The sequence below is a fragment of the Dicentrarchus labrax genome, unplaced genomic scaffold (assembly GCF_905237075.1).
Source record: "Dicentrarchus labrax unplaced genomic scaffold, dlabrax2021, whole genome shotgun sequence".
Lineage (NCBI taxonomy): Eukaryota > Metazoa > Chordata > Actinopteri > Moronidae > Dicentrarchus > Dicentrarchus labrax.
The window spans coordinates 32016746-32039037 of NW_026136720.1; the positions used below are offsets into that span (position 1 = coordinate 32016746).

At 41.6% G+C, this 22292-nt stretch overlaps 1 protein-coding gene across 2 annotated transcripts in view; it reads right to left on the reverse strand.

Annotated features, from left to right (window-relative positions):
* LOC127353460 (protein NLRC5-like) overlaps window positions 1-10242 on the reverse strand; it is a 180870-nt gene extending 170628 nt beyond the window's left edge. Inside the window, exon 1 of one of the 2 annotated variants that reach the window (XM_051382720.1) lies at window positions 10178-10195. The gene's annotated coding sequence lies outside the window, so the exon portion shown is untranslated. Of the gene's footprint in view, window positions 1-10177 lie in introns of both variants that reach the window. The other variant, XM_051382723.1, reaches the window with a different exon arrangement.
* Window positions 10243-22292: the final 12050 nt, after the last annotated feature.

Genomic DNA, 22292 nt, shown 5'->3' on the forward strand with positions numbered 1-22292 from the left:
AAACGAAGAGATGCCATTCCTTTTATCACACAGAGGAGACCAGAACTGGAGCTTAGATCTGCAGCCCTCATCCAAGCTCACCATATCATGAAGTTTCTCTACAGATCTGGAGAGGTGCAGAAGCCTGGATATAAAGCAGTGTCCCTTGGGAATAACATGCATATCGAAATTAAGATCCCTAAGCAATTCTCTTTTTAAAATAACTACTGCCTCTGACGCTTTTTTTATAACCTCTCTGATGCAATTACATTTTTTCGAGAGGCAGAATAGCTTGCATCAGGACGTTATCTATGGTGGTGCCTAGAAAGTCTAATGCCTTGCATGGATGTTTTTTGCCATGTACCCCTACCTGCTTTCTTTAACTTGACGGCATCGTCAATTGTACTATGAAACAAGGAGACAGGTACCTGCATTGTGATCTACATTGACTTTGAATTATAAAAGCTTGACTCTTTTCCTGCTGCCTTGTCCTTTCGAGTATTTTTCCGTGCAACATTTCTCTACATTTCTCTCTTCACAAGTGACAACGCTATGGCATGAATCAATGTTTGCCGTAAACTGACATTACTTTTTTGGGATAATCAGTTTTATTTTCTTATAATAAGCACAGGTTATGTAGCAGTCTCTACCTCTTGTTACTTGCTCTATCTAAGTTAATCTGCCACTTAGGTTTATGTTCTGTGTGTGTGGTAGGGTCAAAGGGGACCTTTAAACATGAACTTGTTATTTGGTGTGGTTTAACTGGACTTTTATTGTGACTGGTCACTTCCCATCACCTCTTTTCTGTGATAAGCTCTTGGACCTTGGTGCGTCCCTGCCCGCCAACGAACAAACTACGGAGTAAAGTACGGCACAAGAGCCTACCTTTTCCTGCGATCCCTGGTTAGTGCACCACTAACGGGATTCAACAAGCATCTGCAGCTTTAAACAAAAAGTCTGCCAGCTGACTTTAACGAAGTAACGCAAAGTTAACGCCAAGACATTACCTCTGCAGAGCAATGACTGGAACGTCTTTCCTCTTGCAATCTACACCAGCGGACATCGCACAGCAGAGACATTTGGACTTCAGAACCACAACTCTTTTCAGCCTGGCTCAAAGGACCGCCAGCTGATCCACGCACCGCCCACTCTCCTTCCTCTCTCCTTTGGACTGTTGGTAACCTACTGGGCATAGACAGTTTTAGGTAACTTAAGAGTTAAAGCAAAGCAAGGACTGTTTAATTACTGTTAATGTTACTGTACTGATGTGTTTTATTCAGGTTATGTTGTTGAAATGATTAACGCAGGTTACTGTAGTAACTGTAGTCTTTCAGACAGTGCTAAGGTGATGTTAGTTTGATGTTATGCTTCACACAGACACCGTCTTTGCATGCAACTAACTCCCTTTTAACGGCACCGTTAATCTAGGATCAGACACACACATATTCAGCCTAAACCTCAGCACATACACAAGAAGAGGGAACTCCAACCCTCCCGCTCCTCCATGCTTTTTGTCTCTCACCAACAAGCGTTTCATACATTGAAACATCTGGTCAGAGGACAAAGGACACACACCTTTCCTGGCGCGGAACCCCCAATGCGCGCACACACACACAAACAGACACACACCTTTTCCTGTAGCTTATTTCCTTTTAGTTAGATTGTATATAGTCTATTTTCCTCTGTTTGCTTTTATTATATCTCTTTAATAAATGCTTGGGTTCGGGTAGGCAAACTGTGACACGTCATTCACCTTGCGATAGTGCACACAGAACTGAATAGACCCATCCTTTTTAAGCACCAGAACAATAGGGCTACACCAGGCACTGTTGGACTCTTCTATTACTCCCATCTCCAGCATGGCTTTCAGTTCCTTCTGAACTACTTTTCTTGTGTGTTCAGGTAACCGATAGGGCCGTGAACGCACCATCATGCCCGGGTGAGTCTCAAAGTGGTGCTGTATGAGATTTGTGCGTCCTGACAAGGGAGAGAACACATCACCAAAACGCTGTTGCAACGCAGCAATGCCTGCTCTCACTCACTAATTCATTAGAGTTGATTCAATTTTGCTGTTTTTTTCATTGGTGTTAAATATTAATGTAATTCAACATTTCCTGCACAGATGCTACATTTAAAGCCCTATTGTAGCTCAAAAAGCACACACTTACGTTGTACGCTTTTAATGTGAAACATCTGCAGGAAATAAGTTTTATTTACAGTAACTTAGCACTGATAAAACAAAAACAACACTACAGAAATGTACTTCCTTGTATGGGGCAATCTCCAAAAGCAATGGATCCTACAATTCCCATAATGCATTTCACTAGCATCTTTATTAGACCCTCCCTGCCCTCTAAATAGTCTGTCTTTCAAAACACCCCTCAAGTTTCTAATGCAGGCTTTACATTGAAAAGTCTCAATCTTAAACCAATATAACCATCATGACATCATAATTTCAAACTCTGGATGCTACAGAAGATATTATAGATTTTAGTAGCACGTACCATGAGTAGTAAACTGAACTTCATGTGTAAAACTGGAAGACTGCCCCTTTAATTATTTTAGACTCGGCCATTTTTGAATACCGATTTTCATTTGAGAATCAGTAGATGTATTCAATAGCAGGGCTCCAGACTAACTTTTTGCATTGGTTGCACTGGTGCGCCTAACTTTTTTTTTTTTTTTTTTTAGGTGCACCAGCCCAAAATGTAGGTGCACCAAAATTTTTCATTGCTTCGCCTTTAACGCCATAAGGTCATCTTTTTATCGCTCTCCATAACTTTTATATAATGTGAATGATTTTTAAACAAGAATAAAGTGTAGAGAAATGCTTGTCTTTATTTGAAGCACAATTATGTATAAAAAGAAAAATAAAGTGTTTAAAGTGCTTCACTGAGCTGAAATTGAACATTTCAAACTAAAACACTAAGCAAAATAAAACATTTCCAAATAAAAGAGGACCTGATTACTACTACCTGCCGCTGAAATGCAGCTGGGAGAGGGGCCACTTTCTCTACACACACTTGTCACGGCCATATTCTGACCGCACTCCTGACAGTACATGCAGTGCATTGCGTTACGTCCTTTGTTGTACCTCAGCCAGGGAAATTGTTTCAGCCAGTCCTGCCTGAAGGAATATATTTTGGCCTTTTTAATTTGGGTCTCGGAGCCGGGCTCTATCCCAGACTCGGTTGTCTCCTCCTCTGGTTCCGAGTCTGATGCTGTCGCCGAAGGACCGGGGCTCGGCAATTTTTAAACACACGCAACTTAGCGCGGTGAACAGGACCACGGCCAATCAGAGGCAAAGACCCGCCCGAGCTCTGTCTCTTATTGGTTTAGAACACGATATGATCTTACCATGAGTGTGTAGGTTCGGTCACAGAGAGATGATGCGCTTGCGAAATAAATTTATGTTTTCACCCGGGCAGCGTCAGGTGCACCAGTGCGACCTAGAACAATTATTAGTCGCACACTTAAAAATTTTGGTCGCACTCTGGAACCCTGCAATAGTCATAATCACTGATGTTATAATAAATATGTTGTGAGGAAATAACCAAATCAGAAAATACTTCATTTGAATAAAGGTCCCCCCGAAACTCTGAAAGACATAAAACATTACATTAGTGTAATTTAAACATTGTAGCACAATCATATAGTCTCAGGCTTTGGCAATAAACCAAAAAAAAAAAACCCTGAAAAAACAGCTATGTGTCTTCACTGATATTGTCTGTATCAACATCTTGAGCTGTGAAGATGCTTGTCTGTGCTCTCATTCATGAAAAGTTTGTTTTCTCCATGAATCCACAGGGACACGAGCACTACGCTCTACACAGCTCTGAATGATATCAAACATAAGATATGAATAATAGCACAATTCAGTTGAAATGAGTCTTTCACAAACAGCCCATCAGCAGTAGCAGGCTGTCTCTTTGTGTTGGAGTGTGTAACAGAGAAACGCTGCTCTCGCCTCCAGCTCCCACAGCCCCGAGGAGAGACTTTCCCTTTCTGGAGATTAGGATTAGATTAGAGCCATTCTAAATCTGATTGAACACAGCAGAACAGCTCTTTCTGCATGCGTGTGTGTGCGGGTGTGTATTTGTGCACCACAGCTTTCGCTCTATGTGTGCATATGTAAAATCTGTGTGGCAGTGTGTACGTGAGGAGAAGATGTCATCGGTGATTGAGCGCCTACGTGAGATTATATGTGCTTGCCTAAATCAATCAATGTGCGTAAGCAGGGAAGGTGCATGTTTGAATATATTGCATGTGTGTGTCTGCACACCTATAGTATAAAGCCTTGTTCAGAGTGCAGAAGTATGTTTGATAAAATGTCTGTTTGACAAAGATACTGTGTTTGGATTTGTGCATGTGTGTGGGTTTGTGTCTGTCCCAAAGTCATGCTTTGGGAGTTTGTATGTAAATCGTGTGTGACCGAGGATATTATATGTTTGTGCTCACGTGTGTGTATGTAAATGAGTTTGTAAGCACGAGAGAAGAAGTATATGTGTGTTAAGACAGCATTATGTATGTGTGTGTGTGTGTGTGTGTGTGTGTGTGTGTGTTTGTGTGTGTGCATCAGTGACAGATGCAGGTCTGTGACAAAAGGCAAAAGATAAGGAGGGAGCAGCGAGGATTTAGGAGTTCCCATTCCGCCTTAAATTTGCTCATCTCACCACTACTAGAACAGGCAAATGTTCACACTGCACTGAGAGTCTGCTCATTACAAACAAGCAAGAATCGGAGAGAGGAAATCAGTCAATAACCTCTAAGAACTGTGATATTTCTATTTTAACACGGTACGTCCTGATTTACACTCAGCAGTGAAATATTTCCACGGCTAAGAGCTGCCCAACACTGTCCAACCTTTTACTGAAACACTCGACTGCTGGCTGATGACGTGAGTGTTTTTCATTCACCTCAGTCATCTACAACAGAGACGCTGGATGTAGAGAGTCCTAATGCCCGTAAACTTCAAAGCACATCACTGCTGGACAAGTAAAAACTCCCCATTCTGATTTTACCTGGTCCTCAAGAACAGACCAGAGCACAGACGAGAGGAATTACATTCTACTACATCAGCTATTCAGCAATGACATGGGACCTACAATACAGCATGTAGAGGGCAAGGCTTTTTGATTTTATGCCCCGTACAGACACATCTTCAGTTGACATGTGGCTGCAAATGACCATCGCTAAACCCCGCCCCACTCGGTTCCGGCTGCAATGCCTGTCAAGCTTTCCACTCTAGCATGTTACATATGCAATTAACAGTTTACTGCTCTAAATTCAAATAATGTTTGAGACATTCGGTCAGTTAATTAAGAGGTAGACAGAAACAGTATGCTGGCCTCGTGGTTGAAGCAGTTTTTCCAGCTAGCAAAACAACCAATGCCCAAAAAGACTCTTTGGCTGAGGGGGGTTGCACTGTCAGTGAAAGGGTATGGCCTTTGATAGCTTCAGTGTGTAACCCGCAGCACTGGCCACGTGATTCTCTACACAACCAAAAGTGAAACTCTACGCTAAAATCATATTTTCACTTTGTGTCACTAGGTGTATTTTATCCTGCAGAACATGGAATAAATGAATTTAGGACATACAGGGGCCATGACAAGAAGCTTCTTATTTCTAGAGGGTGAGGGACCATTTTGACAGCTGAAATAACATCTGTCAGGAGCAGATTTCATTCAGCATAAGCCGTTGGTAGTAGGTACCTTTTTGTGGGGGAGGACACGCAGCAAAAGGCCCGTAGGTCGGAGTCGAACCCACGGCATGGGGCACCAGCTCGACCAGGTGAGCTATCAGTGCGCCCCATAGGTGACTTTTTAATGTTTCTATGTGACTCACTTTAAAACAAGAAACATGGAACATGGTCTAAATACCGGAGCCAAAGCTACAGGTCCCAGAAAAAGTTTGGTCACTAATTTGAGTGACCAAAAATAAAAGAATAAATATTTAACTGTAAATGTTTGGTCAATGCAGAGTAGGGATGGGCATTCGATTAAATTGTCTTAGTCGATCGTCAGGAGAATTAACGATCGATTTTCGATTAATCATTAGGCTAATATTTTTATATTAAAATTCACTATTTATATGCTTTATTCAAAATGCAACGAAAATACAAAAACACAGCGTGTTTTCCTCATTGAGATCTTTATTACAAGATGAACAACTCTTGTGGCAGTTAAACCGGATCCGCTCAATGGTTACACTTGATATGCGCTACAGCTAGAAGCCGGTGCTCATAAACACAACTGACCCTCGTTTTTTCCTAAAATAATAATAATAATAATAATATAAAAAAAACAATCATGTTATAACTTAACCAAAAATATATAATACTTAGTTCGGACAGGTTTTGCCAGATGTAACTCAAAACTATCAAAAAATGCACCGAGTCGAGAAAGAGGGAACAATGAATTAGGCTTATTAACAAAGCTTCAGTAATAAAATAACCAGTAACTCACGTACAACTTCAGCACCAGTCTACTGATTTTTGTTGAGAAAGATGAGCATGTTAACATGCACTGGGGTCAGACGCGACCGCAGCCGGGTGACCGTCAGTCCTGCCGCCGAAAACACCCGCTCTGAGGGGACCGACGTTGCCGTGATGCACAGGTACCTCCGTGCTAACTTAGCAAGCGGAGACCTGGGACTGAGGGGTCGCGACTCCAGTGTTTGCGTTACCCTCGTCCGTGTCAGACAACGCAGACTCCTCGTCTCCCCCAGCCTCTGGGATAGCCACCCTACCGATCTCCACTGCCTCACCCAGTTCAACCAGTTTCACATTAGCAGCTATTTTCTGTTTTGGGGTAAGAAAGCCCAGGTGCTTGTGACGAGGGTCCAGCATTGATGAGATCATGGGGGCGGATGAAACAAACTCATCAGACTGAACCTGTAAATATATGATGAAAAAAAATGCTATATCTAAATAGGCAACACAACGCAGATAAGAGACAAGTATGCATGTAATTAGGCCTACCCAAATATGCTATTTATTATGGAAATCTTCTAAACTAAGATAAAAAAAAAGTTTAGCTTACATTCATTCGCTTGATGAGGGAGGACCGCACCTTTGCTTTGAATTCGATGAGCCTGGGCCCATCTTCTTCACTGCGCATGAGGTGGATATTGATGAGGCCGAAGGTAACGGGATAAGTGTTCGAGATGGAGACGTCTTTCTCTGCAGACATAACCATGGTGGCACATTTAAGTGCTGACAGCACAGGCTGTGTCCTCCATCATCTGCCAGTACTCATCCTTCAACTCCAGGATTCTGGCATCTTGAAGCTTAGTCACGGTTCGGTCCGAAAGCACAGCAGCAACAGCCCACCGCTGCTCCACCAGCCGATCAAACATCTCGCACACAGAGTTCCACCGTGTTTTACACGACTGGATAAGCCGGTGAGTTGCGAGGCCCATTTGCTCCTGTTTCTTTTGCAGTGCATTGGTTGCTGCGGTGCTGTGATTGAAGTGGCTAACAAGTTTACTAGCCGCTGATATTACCCGATGTAGATACGGTTCAAATCCGTCAGTTATGGCCAACTGGAGTGTGTGTGCAAAGCAGGCAACGGAAATCCAGTTCACCCTGGTGGGACTGTTGGCAGCAACAATATTGGCCGCGTTGTCATGAACGCATGCAATAACTCGGTCTTCAAGTCCCTATTGCTCTACAGCTTCATTCATTTTCTCAGCAAGGTTGTCAGCTGTATGCCGGCCTGGCAGGCTTTCTGTGAGCAGGACCGCTGAGTTCATTTGCCAGTCATCACTGATGTAGTGGCAGGTGATGGTGATGTAGCTCTCAGCTGGTAAAGCGGTCCAGCAGTCTGTGGTTAGAGCAACTCTTTCAGTTGTGCTCAATTCTTTTAACAGCTCTTGCTTCCGTTCTTCATAATGAGTTTCTATCAGTCTGGTGATGGTACGTCGTGACGGAATGTGATATGCTGGTTCCAATAAGTTTATCAGTTTTCGAAAACCTTCGCCCTCAACAATACTTAAGGGCAGCATATCCATCTCAATGAACTTGCAGATCCCTTGGGTAATTTTCTCTGCTCGTTGTGCATCGCAGCTCCTCCGTGTCCGTGCTAACATCGAGTCGATGCTAAGTTGAGACTGAGAGCAGGCTGCACCGCCACTAACCAGGGTCGGATGCGCGTTGTTCAAGTGGTACATCATTTGAGTCGTGGCCGTGTTGTACTTATACACAGCTTCGCAGTGTTGGCAGTGAACTAAGTCATTGTTTAAATCAAAATGGTCCCACACCACACTTCGCCGTGGCCTCGTCCTCTTCATGATGACTTTTGAAATACACAGAAACTGAGTAGGCCTGTGGTGGTTTTAATATTGCCCCCGTGTGGTAAAATGTTTAATTGCTGCCACATAGCGAAATTCATTGCATTGCTCAAGACTCACACTACGCAACAGACCCTGCATTAGTTTTATCGATGAAAAATTAACGTCATCGACAAAATTCTTAATGATCAATTAATCGATCGTCGATAAATCATGCCCATCCCTAATGCAGAGAGGATCAAATCTCTTCACTGACAAAAAACTACATACAGACAAACCATTAATGCTCTTTTTAATGCTCTTGTACATATTTTTCTTCCTCACTTATCATCATGGTGCGAACATAGTCATCAACAGCACAAAGCGTCACTATGGCAACAGCACTTTGCTCTTTGCTTTAAAGCCTAATTTCCATCAATAAGGTGAAAATAACAATGAAGCTTGTCATTATCTGTCTGTGCGTGTGTGCCCTGAATTTAACAGAAGATCTAGCGGCTATCTGCCCCCAGGAGACATTCACAACACAACCTCTTATGCTGGCAGCATTCCTGTACAAGATCACGAGTAAAGTCCCCTCTGCACAACAACTCTCTTGTACTTGACCAAGACCTTGAGCCAGAAATATACTCCACACAATCACAAGAGAGGTTCTGGTCCAATGTACAAAATGCTACAAAGGACACTCCTGTGGAGCTATGTTTTCCAGTACAGCAGCGACGTGTCGGGGTTAAAACAGATGGCCAGGGTTCTGGAAGGAAATGTAGCATTCATTTTTTCCACAGACAATGTTATGTCTTTAGCTGAGAATTCCACCATTTGGGAAAAACATTTTTACACCATTACATTCTTAGAGCACAAATGTATTGACTCCTATTAAAATACAAAGATGCGCAAAGGTGTCCAATCTCAGAACACACTTTAAGGGAAATGCCACAAAATCATGCATGTAACAAACTACATTATCTGTAGCTGCTACATCTGGAGCCTGGTTCTAGCTCACAAAGCTGCAAAATTGTTGGAGAGATAGAGATGCGGGAAATAAAAGGTACACTGTGTGTGTGCATATGTATAGCTGGCACAGAGTGTGTGTGCTCTCATTGTACATGCACTGAAAGTGTCTTTGCATTTTTCTTGGTGTGTGTGTGTGTGTGTGTGTGTGTGTGTGTGTGTGTGTGTGTGTGTGTGTTACAGTAACAGTGACCCAGTCTGAATGGCCATAAGATGTATCAACAGGGCAGTTACATTTCTTGGACAAAAACGCCCCAGATAATAATAACAACTCAATGTGTGTGACTGTGTGTGTTCGAGTATGACGACTCTGCATATCTCTTCCTCCTTCTGATAAAATCTCTCTCTCTCTTTCTTCACCTGTTCCTCTTTCTTAATCGAACACTCAACTTTCTATGTTGGGTATTGAACCCTGAAACTGGTGTGTGTGGAAATCAGCCACTACAGGGCTCCGGTCAGAGCACACGCAGTCACCAGTTCGTTCATAGTCTTTACTGCCAGAATGAGTATATTATAAACTATGCAGTATGATGGTGCATGACAGATCAGTTTCTGAAATAAACACAGAAACAGAATTGAGTTATTACTGATAACATTAATATATGCGCTTAATTACTATAAATGCATACCTGTATATACATATATGTAAGTCATAAACACTAACAGTGAACCACTACATTTCTAAAGTGACAACAAAGCCATGTTACACTTCCACAAGACAGCCAAGCTAGCTAAGCTGGCCAGTTAGCTCAACACACAGCTAATACTGTAACAGACTAGTTGCTGGAACAACTCCTCACTGATATTGCAGGAGTTCATCAAACACACTGAACAGAAATCTGGAGTGAGAACTACGATATATCACCACATTAATCTCACAGTAGCATTAAGTATAACTTACATCGTCAGTGACTTCTGCACCAATAACGGCATAAAAGAAATGCGCGAAAAGAGGGAAAACGACCGTTCTCTACTTTCAAAATAAGAGTTGTGGTTTCAAAATAAAAGTCTCTGAACATGAAGAATTCTATTTTCACCATTTCACAACCTCAATTCCTGGTATTCCTCTGTCTTTCCCAATTATTTTTGTGCCTTTCTGTTATAACAGTAAAAAAAAAAGCATTTTGGTGTTTCACAAAAAAAATGCCAGATGTACCTAATTCACTGCACACTCAGTGTTTGTATATATATTTATTTAATCCATACGTTATGTATTTGTTATTAGCAACTCTGAAGTGTCAAGTGTGTAAACTTTGATTATCTTTTCAGGTGGAGCTGTCACTTGAGCAGCCATACATAAGGGAGACACAGTGCAACTGCAAAGCTGGCTTGAGACAGTGCAACCATCTCATCGGGCTCCTCTATACTCTGGCTCACTTTGTCAAGATGGGCTACACGTCTGCCCCCCCAATGACTAGCAAGACGTCATTGCCTGAAGCCTGGCACATTCCATCAAGGGCCCTGGGTGTCAGTCCAAGAATGGTGAGCTGTAAGTGTTTTCAAAGCTGAAACCACCAGTGACCAACGCACCCCCGCCAAAGAGGCAACGCTCTTCTGAAGGGGTGATGTCGAATCTGTACTGCCCTGTGTTCCATCATCTGCCTTTGCAGAGAGCCTATACTAAAACCTGAGTGCAATACAGAGCAAGAGTCAGATGTTCAAGCTGCTGGAGGAGAACAGAAAGCAGTCTGCTGCTCTTGTCCCCACCGACTTTGGAGACCTTCCAAAGGGATCTGTGCTTACCTACCACACAGCACAGTCTACCAGGGCTGGTGATGATCCCCCGTTTCCTCTACCATCACAGCCATGCTCATTCAGCACAGTTCTGGATGACACTGAGGCGTGCTTCTATGGTGCAGACATGAAAACGGGTCAGGGGTGAAAAAGGTGAGAAGGATATAACCCCTCTAAGGGGGTCCGCGGCATGCTTAGATTTAAATAACATACTACTAATTTTGGACTAGGCGGTAAATGTCAACAACCTGGCTCTCTGCCTTAATCTATCTACTAAAACTTGAACTTGCTAGTTCTAGCTAGCCTGGTTAGCGATACAATATCAAAGCACCAGCTATCTGAAAACTTACCTTAAAATTACGACCAGGATCCCTTCTGATATTTTTTATCCACTCTCAACGTAGTCCCTTATCCTCTGGAAAACGGTGAAATGTTTGCCCTCTGTTGGATTTTTTCCTGTGTGACGAAGTGCACTGGGGAACACAGCAGTGCGGCGCCATTGCCGCTAAGAGAAATCGCAACGAGAGAGTTCCCGGAAGTGGTAGGTGTACCCCTCAAGCTCCTTAGAACGTTCGAGGTGAATAAGGCAAATTTAACACTTACTTTAACAAAAACATATTCCTCATAACCTCTGGTAACATTCAGGTAAGCCAGTATTTGTTGCAGTTAAGGGGAAAAAAGAATAAAAGTCTTTAACCACATTAGCAGCCCAGTGAGGCTGAAATTCCCATTACACACATGGAAAGGAAAATGTTGAGTGGATAAACTACCAAAATCAGATTGGTTTATGTTTTGTTTCAAGACATCGTAATTCAACAGTCTACCAGGGTCTGAAATGAAGATTTTACTGTGGCAGGTCACTGAACATTTCTCCAAGCCACTCTTTTTGTCTAGACTTTAGAATTGTAAACACAGTAGAAATATGGAATATATCATGTATCCATAATCCCTATTCTTGAGAATGATTTTATTTATCACTACAAGAAAAAAAGCAGCCATGGTGGCATGTGAGCTGAAAAAAAACCTGCTCTTAACCTGTATTTGGCAGGTGCTGAGTCAATCCACTGAGCTGTCAGACTGCCTCATCTTCCACTGGTTACTGTAGGGGCTATATTATGTCTCATTAGACTTAGTATATGGAATAATGTTATCATGCTAACAGCATACTGACCCCACTAAGGGTCTAAGAAGCATGTTAATATATATTGCTTGCATATTAAAGGTCCAGTGTGTAACATTTTGGAGGATTTACTGGCAGAAATGGGATATTATATTCACAGGTAGGTTTTCATTAGTGTATAATCATCTTAATGCTAATATTAAGCCTGCTATTAAACCCTAACTGAATTAAAGATTGTTCAGAACCTAATGTTAACATACTGATATGAACACTAAATTGAATTGACGAACACTTTATTAAACTTATGCAGAATGTGTTTTACCTCCACTGAGTTCTGAGCTTCACTCATCTTGGTAACCGTGGTTTGAAACTCTCCTATGAAGTCGTGGCCTCCATCATTATCGTAGTCGTAACACAGACCTGGTAATGAGCAGAAGGACAGGTGTAATTCAGTGTCAGGGTGTTGACATTTAATGGCCACCATCTCCGGTGTATCAGTCCAATGACCATTCAAAAATGCCTTTAATAATCACTCAAATTCAAAAGTGGCGTATAGTGACCTAGTCTAATGGTGGATAAACACACTATGCAGTGTGTTCTGTGTGAGTCACACTGGAGAGTATCATGGCCAGTGAGTTCTAGTCTTCCAACAACCTGGTTTCAAGGACCCAGAGCAAATAACATGACTCTCACAGTGCTCTTACAGACACCCACGCTCTCTGATCTGTCTGTGTGATGTACCAGCTATTTTTTGGGGAGATGAGAACTCATCACTTGTAAAGCCCAAAGCTGGATTGACTTGCAAAAAGTAGTTGAGAATGAGGAAAATGAAGTTAAAGTGTTCAAACGTTAACAATCTATAATAATCAAGCGTGAATCCAATGGACGTGAGGGGTCACTCATAGTGCTGTAATCAAAGTGAGACAACTCTGCAGCTTTACTGAGCCTCTTGGCCCCTTTTAAAACTTTGTTTTGATTTTACAGTACATTTACCATTTGGGTCAGTCTCTCAATAGTGTACTCTCACCAAACCCTGACATTGAAAGAATGGTTCACCATCACAAAAAATGATTCTGCAAATGATGCTACATGATGAAGGCTACATAAGACTGCGCTTCACAGTATTACACAGCTAAAGATGGGATTTTAAACACCACAGATTTTGGCATCCCCACTGTACGTGGTAAAAAAATCACGTTGAATGTGAGTTCTCACTTGCAGTGTTACAGGCGTATATCTGTGTCCATAACACGTGTTGAGATTAGTATGAGGATTTGGAGATCGGAGGGAAAAAAGAAAAAATCAAAAGGAATTTAGGAAATAGCCCAAGTAGTCAGCTAACTGGGTGCCACGTCATTTACCTAGCTGAGATCCATATTCCTGTAGTCTTATCATGTTCTTTAAAGCCTCTCTAACACCAGGTTTAGCTGCTATCATATTTCTCCATCATTTCTCTTTCATTCACCTCTTGCCCTGTCTCACTTCTACTTCTGTCGCTCATTCACATTTTCACCTCGGTCTTTTTCTTCTCTTTCTTCTCTTTCTCTCACTAATTTCCCCCTCACCCTCTCTTTCCCTGCACCCTTTTCTCATCTCCCTCTCTCACACCTCCTTGCTCTCACTCTCTTACCCTCTCTTACCGTCTCTCTCCCCTTCCCCCAATGAACCCAGCTGCTTCTCACACCTCTATCTCACAAGGCAGGCAGACAGACAGACAGACAGCGAGACAGAGAGAGACAGAGAGGGGAAGGCTGGTGACAGAGATGAGAAAGACAATCGGAGGACAGAGAAAACAAAGCTAGCAGGAGGGGATCAGAGAAAGTGAGAAAGCCAGGGTGTGAGAGAAACAGCGAGCTGTGGATAATATCTGAGAAAAGGTTTGGGCCTCATTTCGCCTCCTCCATCGTTCCCTCACTCCAGGAGCACTAAGCTTTTGTTTCCCTTCCCGTTGCCATAGTGACCGTTGGCAATTTCAGATCGGAGCCACATGCCCTGCTGACCGACAGCTAGCTACAACCCGAGGCACTCGCCTACACACACACACACAGACACACACAAACACACATACACCAAAGCCAGTTTGCCCTGTAGACCAGCTGTTCGCTGCGAAAAAGCCTTAAAGCAGCTGCCTACACACACCAAAACTTCATCACCATGTTCCTCTTCAGCATCTTCAACTTGTGTTTTAGTCTACACCGTACATCATACATACACTGACATCACATATTTATGTATGCGATTAAAGCCAGGCAAACAAATCTATAGTCAAGTATCAGTTCCCAACAAATCCTGATTTTGATCTTCTCCTATTCCAGTTTATGGGTTGTCGGGGACTGGAGCCTGTCCCAGCACACACTGGGCAAAAGGTGGGATAAACCCCTTGATAGGTTGTTAGTCTATCACAAGGCTAAAACAGCCAAGTATATCCAGCTGCACCCAAAACGTAATGTGGTTTATCTCAACATACCAAACTATAGCTAATGTGAGAATCAACCATGAGAAATAAACAAGAGAATAAAGCTCTCCGACCTAACATGCTCGCTAACAGTCAGTTATCTATAGCTTAGCTCAGTCGCTAACGGGACAACAAGTTCTCATAGTTTATTCAAAAGTTGTATTTGTGCCATTGACTCCTGTCTCATAATGGCCTGCAATCCACTGCTTATTTGTGGAACAGTTTTGACTGTGACAGAGGAGGTTCAACAAAAAAAAAGGAAAACAATTTTGGACTCTCTAGCTCTCCGTACCCTGAAAGGTCAACACTGTCAAGATGGCTTGCTGTTGCTGTCAGCGGCCTAATTCACATGTTAAAGTTCACCAAGGTTGAACTGTACACAAAACATTTTCTTCTTGATCTGAGCTTCTGCAAAGCAAAGCCATAATAATAAAAAGCATTTTTTATTAACTTTTAAACCACAACCGGTAAGGTCTAAAATCAGTATCTTCAAATGTGCCCTCTATTACTGGATTTCCACCTCTAGGAACTCTGTCAGGGTTTTCTGTTTTATCTATGTCATATCTTCTCAACCTGCTTCTCCATCCGAACGTTCCCTCTGCCTAATCAAAGGTTGTAAGTGATGAGATATAGTGGAAGTGCCTGATATTTCAATCACAGCCTGATCAGTACTTGAGAATCCATTAACAATATCTCAGCTGTATTCTTTTACAACATAAACACATAACATGAAAAATGCTGATACAGATCCCTTAGATTACATACTAAGTCTTACAGTTACTCTCTGGTGGATGAACTACAGCATGTAATAGTGACACTGTTTCTAAATGACCTTAAACCTTGTTCAGCATTTCTTGGCCGACATATACACCAATGTGATATATCTGCAATAAGCTAATATCTGGCAATTTATCAGTCTAGCTTTAATTTTAATGTCAGTAATAAGTAGGCCTACTTGAAAAACCCTATTTTACTAACTGGGTAGGCCTAATACTGCTTTAACCAAGTCTAAAGAGCCAGTCCAACAATGGAAGCTCACACATTTTGCAACATCCTACTAGGAACAGCACGTCAGGGCTCATGCCAGATGGTCAAGACATCATGAGTTTGGATCTGGTTCATAACATATACTGTCTGCAAAGTAAGACAACAAACAGAATCCTTTTTCTTCGTCTTTCTCTCGCTGAAAGAGACAGCACGGTGGACGTGACCTTGAAAGCACTTCTAACACTTAACTAAAATCTTCCATCCTCCCCTCAGTCTCTTTATTTATGCCTCCCTTTCATCCCCTTCACTTCTCTGGAGTTGAAATACACAGCATGGAGAAGCACCAGAAATGGGCTCTGACTCCTTATGATCCGACCACTAATGCATTATCTCTCTGTTCAGCCTTTTCTCCCCAATCTGCCATTTTCATCCTCTGCTGATTTCTCTCCATTTTCCACCTGTTTAATGAAGACAAAACATCCCTCTTCTTCACTCCTATTCCCTTTGCTAGTATCTCCTCCTCCACTCTCTCTCTCCTTCTGCCAGCTTTTTCTTCTATCCCATCATCCCTCCATCCTTACCTCCACCCAGTTTCCATCCACTTCATGGAAGAGAACACAGAAGGGGTCGGACTTGGAGGCTACATCTCGGTCCAGCAGGTTGGCTGCGCTGACGGACAACTCCACCTGAGTGACGCAGTGCTGAGGTGCGACGCTGCGCGTCTGGCCCTCATTGGCCGAGCCTAGAGTGTAGGCCATGGTCCGAGGTTACAACTAATTACCCTGCAGGAAAGAAAACACAGAGAAATGACATTAGTTTCATACACATCATCCAACACGGGTACCATTGTATCATTGTTAATGTTTGGACTACTTCTTAACACTGCTTGGAACAGACAACAAAACATACTAGCCAAGATAAAGGGTTATTGTGTGAATATGATCAATACATGAATGCAGATGTTTAAAAAACCAGAGTAAGAATCTACATCAACCATAGTAGTAGTAGTACTGTGGTGCTTTGAGCTAAGTGCTTAAGTATGCTAACAGCAGGTTCAATGTATGTTTACCATATTTGTTTAGTGTGTTAGAATGCTGATATTAGCTAATTGGCAGCACTACACACAAAGGATCCGTCAAACAGCACACAACTGTTACACCTCCACACAGGAACACCAGAGAGGAACAACATGTAAAAGCTGGTGCCACACTCACCTCAGTGAACGACGTCCAACTTCTCTTTCCAGTTGATAATTTCTTTAATTACTGCAAAAAACCAACTCACACATACTTTATGTGACTCTCCTACCTCATGGTGTGTTTTTTTTATGATGAGCATTCTCTAAATTACAGTATCCTGTTTCTGTAATATTAATATGTTAAATCCAGTATGAGATATATGTTGTTCACCTGGCACTCCCTTGTGGTAAATACAGGTATCACGACCCTTGTGCACCACTTTACAACACATTACAGTTACACTACCAGAGGTGGATGAAGCATTTAGATATTTTACTTGAGTAATGAGTAGGCCTGGTAGTTTTAAAATCAAAATGTACTTAAAGTAACAAATCTCACATACAGCAGACACAGGTATACAGAATATTAGAAGTTATATTTCAGTCCACAATAGGTAAACCCATTTCTAAATGTTTCTGTGTTCTGTGAGCTGATTTTTGTCCCCCTAGGATGGCGAAGGTATGATATAGTTGTCCAGTTTTCATGAGTGGTCAAGGGTTAGGTTTGAGGTTAGGGTAATGAACACTTCACTCTCCCCCTACAGTGTGTGGGCCAGTATTGACTGTAAAATCTGCACCTCTTCAGTGTCTCATCTTAACTTCATAATGATTCTTACTCTCTGAAGTCAAGCAGCAGAAGATAAGTGACAATGTGCAAATACTACTGGCCTATTTTTGGGTGAGCTAATTATGCAAGAGCATAATTACTTGTCAAGGCTATTTTTCCTTTGCTGGACAGACTGCTTTATAAGAATTGCGGGGAACACTACACCACCGAGAATGATCCCTCCATTATATTACATTATATTAAATTAATATAATAATATGTTCATGTTTCATGTTGGTGGAGGTGAAACTGCGTTATACTGTCTATTACATTTGTTGTATGTAAAATCCTTACCTAAATTCAACTAGTGACTATGACTGTCACATAAATATAGTCGAGTAAAAAGTATATTTTATCTCCCTCTGACATGTCGTGATGTGGAAGTAGAAAGTAGCATAAAATACTTGAGTAGATGTACTTAGTTACATTCCAGCCCTGCCCGGCACCCACAACAAACACTCAACACCACAATCAACTTAGTGGCAGTGTGTGGTGTTAATTAACTATTGTTAAAGGACACTGATAAGGACAACAGTGTTCATAGAGCCTGAGATTCATTCACGAAACATCATTATGTCTCATTAATGTGCAACTGTGGATCCTTAATAAAGGAAAGGAGCAGAAAGAGCACCATGTTTGCACCAAAATTTTTAACCACAAGAGAGTGCCAGACGAACATAAATGAATGTGAATGTGATTAAAGAGTACAACAGGATATAGAGGTTATAATGATATCTCATTGTAACTCAATAGCAAAATATGTAACCAACTCTTAATCAACTCATAGTTATGTAAACATGGTGGTGTGCAAAACAAACATTGCTACAGCTTCAGAAAAATTATAATGTGCCGAGTGTGTGTATGTGACTATCTATTTATCAATACTATTCAAAAGAATGTTTTGTTTCTTCAGTGGTTTTTCTGCCAAATCTATTTCTGGTGCATACATGGGAACTTTATGTATGTTATGTTAATTTCTGAATCACAAATTTATTCTAGTGATTAAAGTAGTTGCTGTAAAATCATTCTTGGTGCTTATTTTGATCATTTTTGAATATTCCCACAGCAACTCCAACTTTATCTCAGTTTGAATTCACCATATAGGAACACTGCTGTACTGCAGTTACTGAGCAGCGACTTTATGACATTTTTGTCATGTAATTAGATTAGTATAAAGGCAGCCATATAAGGATGGCCGTCTGTGTGTCCTGTCAGCCAGCTGTCTGTCACAGTTGGAGACACATTAGTTAAGATTAGGGTGTTAATACACCTATGTCAGGATCGCCATACCAATCATAGACCATGGAAAAAGGGACACCGTGTCACCGTGAAGAGTGCAGCAACACCGCTGCACTTAACTCAAATCGCCAGTTCACCATCGCGACACTAGAGGTCAGTCAGTGCATAGTCATTCATTTATATAAGCATAAAAACAGATGTTTGCTTTCCCAAATATAATACCTTAACATTCATATGTACTTAAATACTCAAGTACTCAATCACTTCCTCAAGCAGCTCTTGAGATTAAAAAAATCTAAATATTTTAGGGGAACACAAAAAGGGATGAGAACTCTATACTAACTTCTACATATTCAAACAATGTACATCTAAAGGAGTCCTCCCCCATAGTGGACCACACAGTGGTCTTCTAACCCTTCATACTAGACACCAGCTGCTGCAGTCATTGGATACACAACTGATTGGGGTTTTAAGCAAAAAAGGTTTTTTTTTTTGCTATCATGCATTTCTGATGGGCTTACTGCAGGGAAAACACATTTTAACTCCACTGAAGCAGTCATTCATCTTTGCAGATTCCCATGAACTGGAATATTGCTTCACACTGCCACCGTCCAACAATGCAGATCACATTAGGTAGGAGAGAAATTCAGCCTCCTGTCTCTCAGACTGAGCCTGTGGGCTTCACTAGGTGGGACTACAGTATAGGTGAGAAACTAAATCTACAGGTGCCTGAAGGAGCCAAACACTTTACCTGAAGAGCTGCAGAGCAGGACACGACTTTAAGGCTTTCATGTTTTCTGTGACTGGCACAGTTTCTCCTACACACCTGGAAGGCTGAGCGGTATTCAAATGGTTACAATGTGTAACTTCACTACTAGATGCCATTAAATCCTACACATTGGTCCTCTAAGTGAAAGTATCTAACTATAATCAGGAAAATGTGCTGTAAGTATTATTTAATATTAGTTAGTACTTAAATGTATTACATTACTTTCCACCACTGCCTAAATGAATAAAGATTATTGTGTCTCTGTGTGTGTGTGTGTGTGTGTGTGTGTGTGTGTGTGTGTGTTCACAAACTCACTCTATTCTGGTCAGCTTCTGACAGAAAGGGATAACTTTGACCAACTCCACTGCCACTTTATCCTCACAGTTATTCCACCCCAGACTGGAGACAGAGACAGACACATATGTATAACATTTAGATCAGCGCTGACAAACCGTGCATCAGAAATCAGAATCAATCATGTTAATGTCCCATATTGGATAATTTACTTTGCTGCCCCTGGCGAATAATGTTTGTTTTAATCATTTGTACTGACAATGTATTATATAATCAGCTGAACCTTACCCCACATCCTGTATGAGCGGACAGTGGGTGAGACTAGCAGCTACAGCACACAGCTCTGGAGTCCCAACAGAGGTCAGACTGACGGACCAAACAGGAAACAGAAAGACATTATTTATCATGAAACTAATAATCAGTAAATTTAGTCATCTATCAGGGTTTGGAGATTCCTAAAACAGTAAGAGGAGCTTCAGAGTCTTACTGAATCTTGGTGAGGTTCTTCATGCACATTATTGCTCTGGACAGACTCACTGACCCTTCATATCCAATACTATTATCTGAAATACTAGAAAAAGACACACGTGCATAAAAAACAGAAACCTAACCGCAAGATTGACAAATGTAAAAAATGTCAGTCAGAGATTTTTAATGTGTGTGTGACTAACTCCAACACAGAGATGTGTGTCAGTGATGGTAGAACAAGAGCCATTCTTGCAGCAGTGAGATCACCCAGACTGTTAGTGACCATACTGGAGGACCACACAAACACATGTTTTAATTCTGTACTGATGCAGGAGAAAATACTTTCTTCTCTTTAACCACAGTACACACGAGAGAAATAATACAATAATAAATAAGACAAAATTTTAAGATTATATGGAACACTAGCAGTGTGCAGTTGAATCTGGTGCTATATTGCTTTTGGCCACAAGATGGCACTTGTGTGTGGGAAAACCTAACGACATACAATAAGAAATAAATGTGTGTTTCACTCATCTGTGCTGATCTGCTGTTAACAATGGATATCATTTTTAATTAAGAATTTGTTCCAGACAGTTTCCTCTGATTCACAAGAGTTTTTTTAAGGGAGCATGGGGCTGATCTGCCGCCAATCTAATTGCTCACATGCAAGTTTTGCTCTGGGGGACAGCGGGCCAATCTCAATGAAGATAACAAGAATGCATCAAAAAACACCAGATGTAAATCTGAACGAAAGATCACCGGATACAGATTGCAGTTTAATACCAGGTGTAAATGAGGTGTCAGATTTTGAGAGAACGTTTGAAGGTGATCAGGGGAAACACTGAGCTGATAAAAATGTCACCACCATCTCCTCTAACTTATAATTGTATGTTTTGCACTTCTATCTTTTGTTTCTGATGTTATGGTAGTGCATGGCAACTCCCACCTTGGATTCATCATTCCATAGATTTGATATCCTCTTCTACCAATTATCCAATTGACAATTGCACCTATACTCGAGGCTGATTATTTATGCATTACAAATCAATCAGTGAGCTCCAGTCCCCTCTTTTCTTCCTTTGTACATAATATAGCTTCTTTAGCCATGCATACAAGCAGAGCAAATGTGAATGAATATGTGACAGAATTTTACATGTCACCTCTCTTACAAGGTGTTCCATTGATTTTCCAAAACAGCCTCTAAAGGAATGAACTACATATAAGGAATGTCATCATATCCTTACTGGAGCTCTTCTAGGTGACTACAGCTGTTCAAAGCCTCCAGTAGCTTGTCTCCTGATTCATCGCTTATAAGGTTCTTGGAGAGACTGGAAGACACACACACAAACACAGACATTAAATGTAAAATAAGATGTTTCTGTTTTGTCTCAGGCAGCATCCACTGCTGTCTGCCACAGTGTGTTTCCTGATACTACCACTGGGTGGAGCTAAAGTCAGTAATGTTCAGAAATTCTCTCCATAGTGACTTGATTAGGAGCCAGGAAGCAATTTGCAGGCACAGGACACTGTACAAGATATGTAATACAGCATGTAATTAATAAATAATTACAACCACAGCTTTAGCTAATGAAGCCCATCAGGCTTTGTGGCTGTCAGTCCCTCACTTGGAAAGTAAGAACCAGCTGCCAAATGGAAACAGCTGATCACATAAAGAAGGTGATGACACTCCAATAAAATGGTCAGCATGTTTTGAGTGAATGTCACTTTGCACCCTATCAAAGCGTTCATCTACCCTTTTTGTTGCCAACAGGGCCTTCCTTCCTACCTGACCTTCCTGAGCTCCGTCCAGACAGGAAGGACTCTGGTCAGCTGCTCTATTCCTCTATCAGCCATCCTCCAGCCCTCCAGCCTGAAACGACACAAGGAGCAACAGATGATCCAGCATCACCGATGGCAATGTTTCTTTTATGACGGACTAAAATAAGGTTTATAACATTTGTTTTATGTGCAGCCATGTGTACTTTATACAGTGGAGAAGAACTCACTCTCTCTTCCATTCGTGTGAGTCCCTCCATGGTAGTGAGGAGATCTAACAAACCATTTGCTCCTGATTGCCCCGGTGCTGTGGAAATCTTGTTTATCCTG